Source organism: Triticum urartu, chromosome 2A (genome assembly GCF_056163025.1).
Source record: "Triticum urartu cultivar PI428250 chromosome 2A, HENAU_Tu73, whole genome shotgun sequence".
NCBI classification, from domain to species: Eukaryota; Viridiplantae; Streptophyta; class Magnoliopsida; order Poales; family Poaceae; genus Triticum; species Triticum urartu.
The window spans coordinates 173,925,675-173,936,038 of record NC_141874.1 but is presented as its reverse complement, the minus strand read 5'-3'; positions in this window follow the sequence as shown (position 1 = coordinate 173,936,038).

Genomic DNA, 10,364 nt, shown 5'->3' with positions numbered 1-10,364 from the left:
TGAACTAGGTATAGATACCGACGATCGAATCTCGGGCAAGTAACATACCGATGACAAAGGGAACAATGTATGTTGTTTTGCGGTTTGACCGATAAAGATCTTCGTAGAATATGTAGGAACCAATATGAGCATCGAGGTTCCGCCATTGGTTATTGAGCGGAAATGAGTCTCGGTCAGGTCTACATAGTTCTCGAACCCATAGGGTCCGCACGCTTAACGTTTGATGATGATGAGTATTATGAGTTTATGTGTTTTTATGAATCGAAGGTACTTCGGAGTCCCGGATGTGATCACGGACATGACAAGGAGTCTCAAAATGGTCGGGACATAAGGATTGATATATTGGAAGGTTATATCCGGACATAGGAAATGTTCCGGGGGTCACCGGATAAATACCGAAGTACCGGGGAGTTACCGGAACCCCCCCCCGGGGGGGGGGGGGGGTCAATGGGACTTCATGGGCCTTAGTGGAAATAGAGGCAGCAAGGGAGCTGTGGGGCATGCCCCCCTTTGGCCCAAACCAAATTGGTTTAGGGCTTGAGGGGCTGACCCCCTCTGTCCTTCTCCCCTCCTCCTCTTTCCTTCCCCTCCTAGTTGGACTAGGAAAGGGGTTACTTACTCCTAGTAGGAGTAGGATTCCCCCCTTGGGGCGCACCCTATGAGGCCGACGGCCCGCCTCCCCTTGCTCCTTTATATACGGGGGCAGGGGGCACCCTAGAACACGCAAGTTGATCATTGATCTCTTAGCCGTGTGCGGTGCCCCCTCCACCATAATCCACGTCGGTCATATCGTCGTAGTGCTTAGGTGAAGCCCTACGCCGGTAGATTCATCATCACCGTCATCATGCCGTCGTGCTGACAAAGCTCTCCCTCGACACTCAGCTGGATCGAGAGTTCGTGGGACGTCACCGAGCCGAACGTGTACAGATCGCGAAGGTGTCGTACTTTCGGTACTAGGATCGGTCGGATCGTGAAGACGTACGACTACATCAACCGTGTTATCATAACGCTTCTGCTTATGGTCTACGAGGGTACGTGGACAACACCCTTCCCTTCTGGTTGCTATGCATCACCATGATAGATCTTGCATGTGCGTAGGAATTTTTTCTAAATTACTGCGGTCCCCAGCAGTGGTATCCGAGCCAGGTCTATGCGTAGATGGTATATGCACGTGTAGAACACAAAGGAGTTGTGGGCGTGGGTATATACATATTGCTTGCCGTCACTAGTTGTTTCTTGATTCAGCAGTATTGTTGGATGAAGTGGCCCGGACCGACATTACATGACCGTGTTCATGAGACTGGTTCTACCGACGTGCTTTGCACACAGGTGGCTGGTGGGTGTCTGTTTCTCCAACTTTAGTTGAATCGGATTCAATGAATAGGGTTCTTTCTGAAGATCAAAAAGCAATCACTATACCACTTTGTGGTTTTTATGCCGTAGGTAAGAACAGTTCTTGCTAAGCCCGTACCAGCCACGTAAAACTTGCAACAACAAAGTAGAGGACATCTAACTTGTTTTTGCAAGGCATGTTGTGATGTGATATGGTCAAGATGTGATGAGATATAAATTGTTGTATAAGATGATCATGTTTTTGTTAAAGTTATCGGCAACTGGCAGGAGCCTTATGGTTGTCTCTTTATTGCATAAGATGCAAGCACCATATGATTGCTTTACTTTATCGCTATGCGATAGCAATAGTTGGTGAGACGACCATGTGACGACACATTGATAAAGATCAAGATGCTGGAGATCATGGTTTCATGCCGGTGATGATGGAGATCATGACAGTACTTTGGAGATGGAGATCAAAGGCTCAAGATGATAATGGCCATATCATGTCACATATTTTGATTGCATATGATGTTTATCTTTTATGCATCTTATTTTTCTTAGTACGGCGATAGCATTATAAGATGATCTCTCACTAAATTTCAAGGTATAAGTATTCTCCCTGAGTATGCACCGTTGCTACAGTTCTTCGTGCCGAGACACCACGTGATGATCGGGTGTGATCAGCTCTACATTCACATACAATGGGTGCAAGCAGTTTTGCACATGCAGAATACTCGGGTTAAACTTGACGAGCCTAGCATATGCAGATATGGCCTCGGAACACTGAGACCGAAAGGTCGAGCGTGAATCATATAGTAGATATGATCAACATAGTGATGTTCACCATTGAAAACTACTCCATCTCACGTGATGATCGGACATGGTTTAGTTGATATGGATCACGTGATCAGTTAGATGATTAGAGGGATGTCTATCTAAGTGGGAGTTCTTAAGTAATATGATTAATTGAACTTAATTTATCATGAACTTAGTCCTGATAGTTTTTGCATATCTATGTTGTAGATCAATAGCTTGCGATGTAGCTCGCCGTTTTTTTTATATGTTCCTAGAGAAAAATAAGTTGAAAGATGATAGTAGCAATGATGTGGATTGGGTCCGTGATCTGAGGATTATCCTCATTGATGCACAGAAGAATTATGTCCTTGATGCACTGCTAGGTGACGGGCCTATTGCAGGAGCAGATGCAGACGTTATGAACGTTTGGCAAAGCTCGGTATGATGAGTACTTGATAGTTTAGTGCACCAAGCTTTACAGCTTAGAACCAGGACTTCAAAAATGTTTTGAAATGTCACGAAACATATAAGATGTTCTAAGAGTTGAAATTGGTATTTCATACTTATGCCTGTGTCGAGAGGTATGAGACCTCTGACAGTACCTTGCCTACAAGATGGAGGAGAATAGCTCAACCAGTGATCATGTGCTCAGATTGTCTTGGTACTACGATCTCTTGAATCAAGTGGGAGTTAATCTTCCAGATAAGATAGTGATTGATAGAATTCTCTAGTCACTACCGCCAAGTTACTAGAACTTCGTGATGAACTATAATATGTAAGGGATGACGAAAACGATTCCCGAGCTCTTCGCGATGCTGAAATCGGCGAAGGTAGAAATCAAGAAAAGCATCAAGTGTTAATGGTTGACAAGACCACTAGTTTCAAGTAAAAGGGCAAGGGAAAGAAAGGGAACTTCAAGAATAATGGCAGGCAAGTTGCCACTCCCATGAAGAAGCCCAAAGCTAGACCCAAGCCTGAAACCGAGTGCTTCTACTTCAAAGGAAATGGTCACTGGAAGTGGAACTGCCCTAGATACTTGGCGGATAAGAAGGATGGCAAAGTGAACAAAAGTATATTTGATATACATGTTATTGATGTGTACTTTACTAGTGTTTAGAGCAACCCCTCAGTATTTGATACTGGTCCAATTGCTAATAGTAGTAACTCAAAACGGGAGTTGCAAAAATAAACAGAGACTAGTTAAGGGCGAGGTGATGATGTGAGTTGGAAGTAATTCCAAGATTGCTAAGATCACCATCGCACACTCCCTTTACCTTCAGGATTGGTGTTGAACCTAAAATAAATGTTATTTGGTGTTTGCGTTGAGCATAATATGATTGGATCATGTTTATTGCAATGCGGTTATTCATCTAAGTCAAAGAATAATTGTTATTCTGTTTACATGAATAAAACCTTATAAGGGCATACACCCAAGGTGAATGGTTTATTGAATCTCGATCATAGTGATACACATATTCATAATATTGAAGCCAAAATATGCAAAGTTAATAATGATTGTGCAACTTATATGTGGCACTGTCGTTTAGGTCATATTGGTGTAAAGCACATGAAGAAACTCCATGCTAATGGACTTTTGGAATCACTTGATTATGAATCACTTCATGCTTGCGAACCATGCCTCATGGGCAAGATGACTAAGACTCCGTTCTCCGGAACAATGGAGCAAGCAACTGGCTTATTGGAAATAATACATACTGATGTATGCAATCCGATGCGTGTTGAGGCTCATGGTGGGCGTCGTTATTTTCTAACCTTCAGAGATGATTTGAGCAGATATGGGTATATCTACTTGATGAAACATAAATCTGAAACATTTGAAAAATTAAAAGAATTTCAGAGTGAAGTGGAAAATCATCGTAACAAGAAAATCAAGTTTCTGCGATCTGATCGTGGAGGAGAATATTTGAGTTACGAGTTTGTTCTTCATTTGAAACAATGCGGAATAGTTTCACAACTCACGCCACCTGGAACACCACAGCGTAATGGTCTGTCCGAACGTCATAGCTGTACTTTATTAGATATAGTGTGATCTATGATGTCTCTTACCAATTTATCACTATCGTTTTAGGGTTATGCATTAGAGACAGCTGCATTCACGTTAAATAGGGCACCATCTAAATCCGTTGAGACGACACCATACGAACTGTGGTTTAGCAAGAAACCTGAGCTGTCATTTCTTAAAGTTTGGGGCTATGATGCTTATGTGAAAAAGTTTCAACCTGATAAGCTCGAACCCAAATCGGAGAAATGCATCTTCATAGGATACCCAAAAGAAATGGTTGGGTACACCTTCTATCACAGATCCGAAGGCAAGATATTCCTTGCTAAGAATGGATCTTTTCTAGACAAGAAGTTTCTCTCGAAAGAATGAGTGGGAGGAATGTAGAACTTGATGAGGTAATTGTACCTTCTCCCGAATTGGAAAGTAGTTCATCACAGAAATCAGTTCTAGTGATTCCTACACCAATTAGTAAGGAAGTTAATGATGATGATCATGAAACTTCAGATCAAGTTACTACCGAACCTCGTAGGTCAACAAGAATACGCTCCGCACCAGAGTGGTACGGTAATCCTGTTCTGGAGGTCATGTTACTTGACCAGGACGAACCTACGAACTATGAGGTAGCGATGATGAGCCCAGATTCCGTGAAATGGCTTGAAGGCATGAAATCTGAGATGGGATCCATGTATTAGAACAAAGTATGGACTTTGATTGACTTGCCCGTTGATCGGTGATCCATTAAGAATAATGGATTTCCAAGAGGAAGGCGGGCGCTGATAGTAGTATTACTATCTACAAAGCTCAAATTGTCACAAAAGGTTTTCGACAAGTTCAAGATGTTGACTACGATGAGATTTTCTCACTCATAGCGATGCTTAAGTCTGCCCGAATCATGTTAGCAATTGCCACATTTCATGAAATCTTGTAAATGGATGTGAAAACTACATTCCTTAATGTATTTCTTAAAGAAGAGTTGTATATGATGCAATAAGAAGGTTTTGTCAATCCTAAAGGTGCTAACAAAGTGTGCAAGCTCCAGCGATCCATCTATGGACTGGTGCAAGCATATCGGAGTTGGAATGTATACTTTGATAAAGTGATCAAAGCATATGGTTTTATACACACTTGTGGTGAAGCCTGTATTTACAAGAAAGTGAGTGGGAGCTCTGTAGCATTTCTGATATTATATGTGGATGACATATTGTCGATCGGAAATGATACTGAATTTCTGGATAGCATAAAAGGATACTTGAATAAGAATTTTTCAATGAAAGACCTCAGTGAAGCTGCTTACATATTGGGCATCAAGATCTATACAGATAGATCAAGACGCTTGATAAATTTTTCAATGAGTACATACCTTGACAAGTTTTTGAAGTAGTTCAAAATAGAATAGTCAAAGAAGGAGTTCTTGCCTGTGTTGCAAGGTGTGAAGTTGAGTAAAGACTAAAAACCCGACCACGGCAGATAATAGAAAGAGAATGAAAATTCATTCCCTATGCCTCGGTCATAGGTTCTATAAACTATGCTATGATGTGTACCAAACCTACTGTACCTTTGCATGATTTTGACAAGGGAGTATAATAGTGATCTAGGAGTAGATCACTGGACAGCGGTCAAAAATTATCCTTAGAGTACTAAGGAAATATTTCTCGGTTATGGAGGTGATAAAAGAGTTCGTCGTAAAGAGTTATGTCGATTCAAGCTTTTTACACCGATCTAGATATTTCTAGGTCTCGATCTAGATACATATTGAAAGTGGGAGCAATTAGCTAGAGTAACTCTGTGAAGAGTATTGTAGACATAGAAATTTTCAAAATACATATGGATCTGAATGTTGCAGACCCGTAGGCTAAACTTCTCTCACAAGAAAAATATGGTCACTCTTTGGGTGTTAATCACATAGCGATGTGAACTAGATTATTGACTCTAGTAAACCCTTTGGGTACTAATCACATAAAGATGTGAACTATTGGTATGAAATCACATGACGATGTGAACTAGATTATTAACTCTAGTGCAAGTGTGAGACTTGAGGAAATATGCCCTAGAGGCAATAATAAAGTTGTTGTTTATATTTCCTTATATCACGATAAATGTTTATTATTCATGCTAGAATTGTATTAACTGGAAACTTAGTACATGTGTGAATACATAGACAAACAGAATGTCACTAGTATGCCTCTACTTTACTATCTCGTTGAATCAATTATGGTTATGTTTCCTAACCATAGACATGAGTTGTCATTTGATTAACGGGATCACATCATTAGAGAATGATGTGATTGACTTGACCCATCTGTTAGCTTAGCACGATGATCGTTTAGTTTGTTGCTATTGCTTTCTCCATAACTTATACATGTTCCAATGACTATGAGATCATGCAACTCCCGAATACCGGAGGAACACTTAGTGTGCTATCAAACGTCACAATGTAACTGGGTGACTATAAAGATGCTCTACAGGTGTCTCTGATGGTGTTTGTTCAGTTGGCATAGATCATGATTAGGATTTCTTACTCCGTATATCGGAGAGGTATCTTTGGGCCCTCTCGGTAATGCACACCACTATAAGCCTTGCAAGCAATGTGACTAATGAGTTAGTTACAAGATGTTGCACTACGGAACGAGTAAAGAGACTTTCCGGTAACGAGATTGAACTAGGTATTTGTTGGAAATATGCCCTAGAGGCAATAATAAATTGGTTATTATTATATTTCCTTGTTCATGATAATAGTTTATTATCCATGCTAGAATTGTATTGATAGGAAACTCAGATACATGTGTGGATACATAGACAACACCATGTCCCTAGTAAGCCTCTAGTTGACTAGCTCATTGATCAATAGATGGTTACGGTTTCCTGACCATGGACATTGGATGTCGTTGATAACGGGATCACATCATTAGGACAATGATGTGATGGACAAGACCCAATCCTAAGCCTAGCACAAGATCGTGTAGTTCGTATGCTAAAGCTTTTCTAATGTCAAGTATCATTTCCTTAGACCATGAGATTGTGCAACTCCCGGATACCGTAGGAGTGCTTTGGGTGTGCCAAACTTCAAAACGTAACTGGGTGGCTATAAAGGTGCACTACGGGCATCTCCAAAAGTGTCTGTTGGGTTGGCACGAATCGAGACTGGGATTTGTCACTCTATGTAACGGAGAGGTATCTCTGGGCCCACTCGGTAGGACATCATCATAATGTGCACAATGTGACCAAGGAGTTGATCACGGGATGATGTGTTATGGAATGAGTAAATAGACTTGCCGGTAACGAGATTGAACAAGCTATCGGGATACCGACGATCGAATCTCGGGCAAGTATCGTACTGATAGACAAAGGGAATTGTATACGAGATTGATTGAATCCTTGACATCGTGGTTCATCCGATGAGATCATCGTGGAGCATGTGGGAGCCAACATGGGTATCCAGATCCCGCTGTTGGTTATTGACCGGAGAGTTGTCTCAGCCATGTCTGCATGACTCCCGAGCCCGTAGGGTCTACACACTTAAGGTTCGATGATGCTAGGGTTATAGGGAATAGATGTACATGGTTACCGAATGTTGTTCAGAGTCCCGGATGAGATCCCGGACATCACGAGGAGTTCCGGAATGGTCCGGAGGTAAACATTTATATATGGGAAGTCATCATACGGTCACCGGAATAATTCGGGGGGTTATTGGTTTTGTACCGGGACCACCAAAGGGGTTCCGGGGGTCCACCGGGAGGGTCCATGTCGGTGTCAAAACCGGCGGATCTTGGGTAGTGGGTCCCGAACTGTGCGTCTAGGCGGATGGTAACATGAGACAAGGGACGCGATGTTTTTACCCAGGTTCGGGCCCTCTCGATGGAGGTAAAACCCTACTCCTGCTTGATTAATATTGATGATATGGGTAGTACAAGAGTAGATCTACCATGAGATCAAGGAGGTTAACCCTAGAAGCTAGCCCATGGTATGATTGTTTTTTGTCCTAGGGACTAAAACCCTCCGGTTTATATAGACACCGGAGAGGGCTAGGGTTACACAGAGTCGGTTACAATGGTTGGAGATCTACATATCCGTATCGCCAAGCTTGCCTTCCACGCCAAGGAAAGTCCCTTCCGGACACGGGACGGAGTCTTCAATCTTGTATCTTCATAGTCCAGGAGTCCGGCCGAAGGTATAGTCCGGCTATCCGGACACCCCCTAATCCAGGACTCCCTCAGTAGCCCCCGAACCAGGCTTCAATGACAATGAGTCCGGCGCGCAGATTGTCTTCGGCATTGCAAGGCAGGTTCCTCCTCTAAGTAGTTCATAGAAGATTTTGAACACAAAGGTAGTGTCCAGCTCTGCAAAATAAGTTTCCACATATTGCCATAGAGAGAATAATATTTACACAAATCTAATCTGCTGACGTATTCCGTAGCGTGACATCACACCACGGCCAAGTCTTTATTCGAATCGTTTTACTGTCCCACCTCAGCGCGTTTAGCGAGGCGGTTTCCTTGGCATGTCTTGTCAAAACAGAGATCGTGTCCCCTTATTCAGGGATTCTCATCAATACGGGCATGGGTAACCCAACCGCGCCATTGATTATGGCGCTTGGGAGATAAGCAAGTTTTACCAGGCTGGTGGGGACGCATAGTTGCGTCCGCCCATATAAGGGGATAAGGATCCACCTTTTCATCCACGCCTTCTTCCTCCTTTGCCTATCCATTTCCGCGCACTCGAGCTCCAGCGCCCAAGTCCGCACACCCCACCTCAACCTTCTCCAGCCATGTACGGAGCGGGAGGCAAGTGGATGGTCTCCTCCATCACGGAGGGACACATCAAAAAACTGAGGAAGGCCAGATACTTGTCTAACGACATTGCACACCGGCTTCCCAAAGAGGGGCAGCTCATCGCCACCCCCAGGCCCCATGAGAGGGTGGTGTTCCTCCCCCATTTCCTCCATGGACTGGGCTTCCCTCTCCACCCATTTGTCAGGGGGCTCATGTTCTACTATGGCCTGGATTTCCACGATCTAGCCCCGAACTTCGTCCTCAACATCTTGGCGTTTATCGTCGTGTGCGAGGCTTTCTTCTGCATCCGCCCCCATTTCGGCCTATGGCTCAAGACTTTCAATGTCAGGCCGAAGGTGGTGCACGGCACCCAGGCAGAGTGCGGAGGCGCCATGGTGGGCAAGATGCCCAACGTCCTATGGCTCGAGGGCTCCTTCGTGGAGACCCTAAAGGGGTGGCGATCGGGGTGGTTTTACATCACCGAGCCGCGCGACCCTGAATGGGTCGCAGCCCCCGAGTTCCGATCTGGACCCCCTACGCGGCTCACCTCCTCAAAAGAGACGGGCCTATCGTGGGGTAAAAAAGGAGAGCTGACCGGACTCCAAACATGCATCGAAACCCTGGTGGACAAGAAGCTCAAACTTGTCCATGTAGTCCAGGTTATGCTCATCCGCCGGATCCTCCCGTGTCAACAATGGGCTTTCAACCTGTGGGAGTTCGACCCAGCGCAGCACCGGACTCTAAGCAGGCTCTTCGACACGATGTACGAAGAAGCCTAGAAGGTGCTTTTCAAGGGCGCCGAGGCCCCCACATCCGCTACCGAGGATCGCGGATTCAGCACGCAGCGTCACGCTAATGCGGTAAGCAGTTTTTACCTTTTACAGGGTATTAGTTTTTCATAGTTTGACTCCATGCGGGATCTAAGCTCCCAAACCTTTGACAGGATTGGCAGGAGACGTCCAGACAGATCAACTGTCCGGCTCCTTTGCCCGAAGGCCCAGCGGACGCTCGCTTGGCAAAGCTGCTGGTTCCGGCACCCTATGTGGTGCCGGAGAAGAAGGCCAAGAAGACGGCCACGGGGACTCGAAAGAGTGCCCGGCGCCTGGAGGTGTCGGATTTATCATCCGACGACTCCAAGGCGCACTCCTCCCGTGAAGACGAGGAGGAGGAAGAAGAGACCTCTCCCCCCTCCAGCAGGGGGAGGGAAGAAAAGGAAGGCCGCCCCAACTGGGGAGGCCGAAGGGTCCAGGAAGGGGAAGACCCTTCCTCCGAACTGCTCCACCAATGCCGACGACGGCGAAGAGGAGTGGCCGCACAGGGCCAAGCCCCTGGCAAGATCGTAAGTATTCGGACACCAGAGCAACTCATAGTGTTCCTTTCTTGCACAGCTCCTCCTTACGCCGAATATGACTATGCAGTCTGCCCAAGGCCGGGCTCGACGA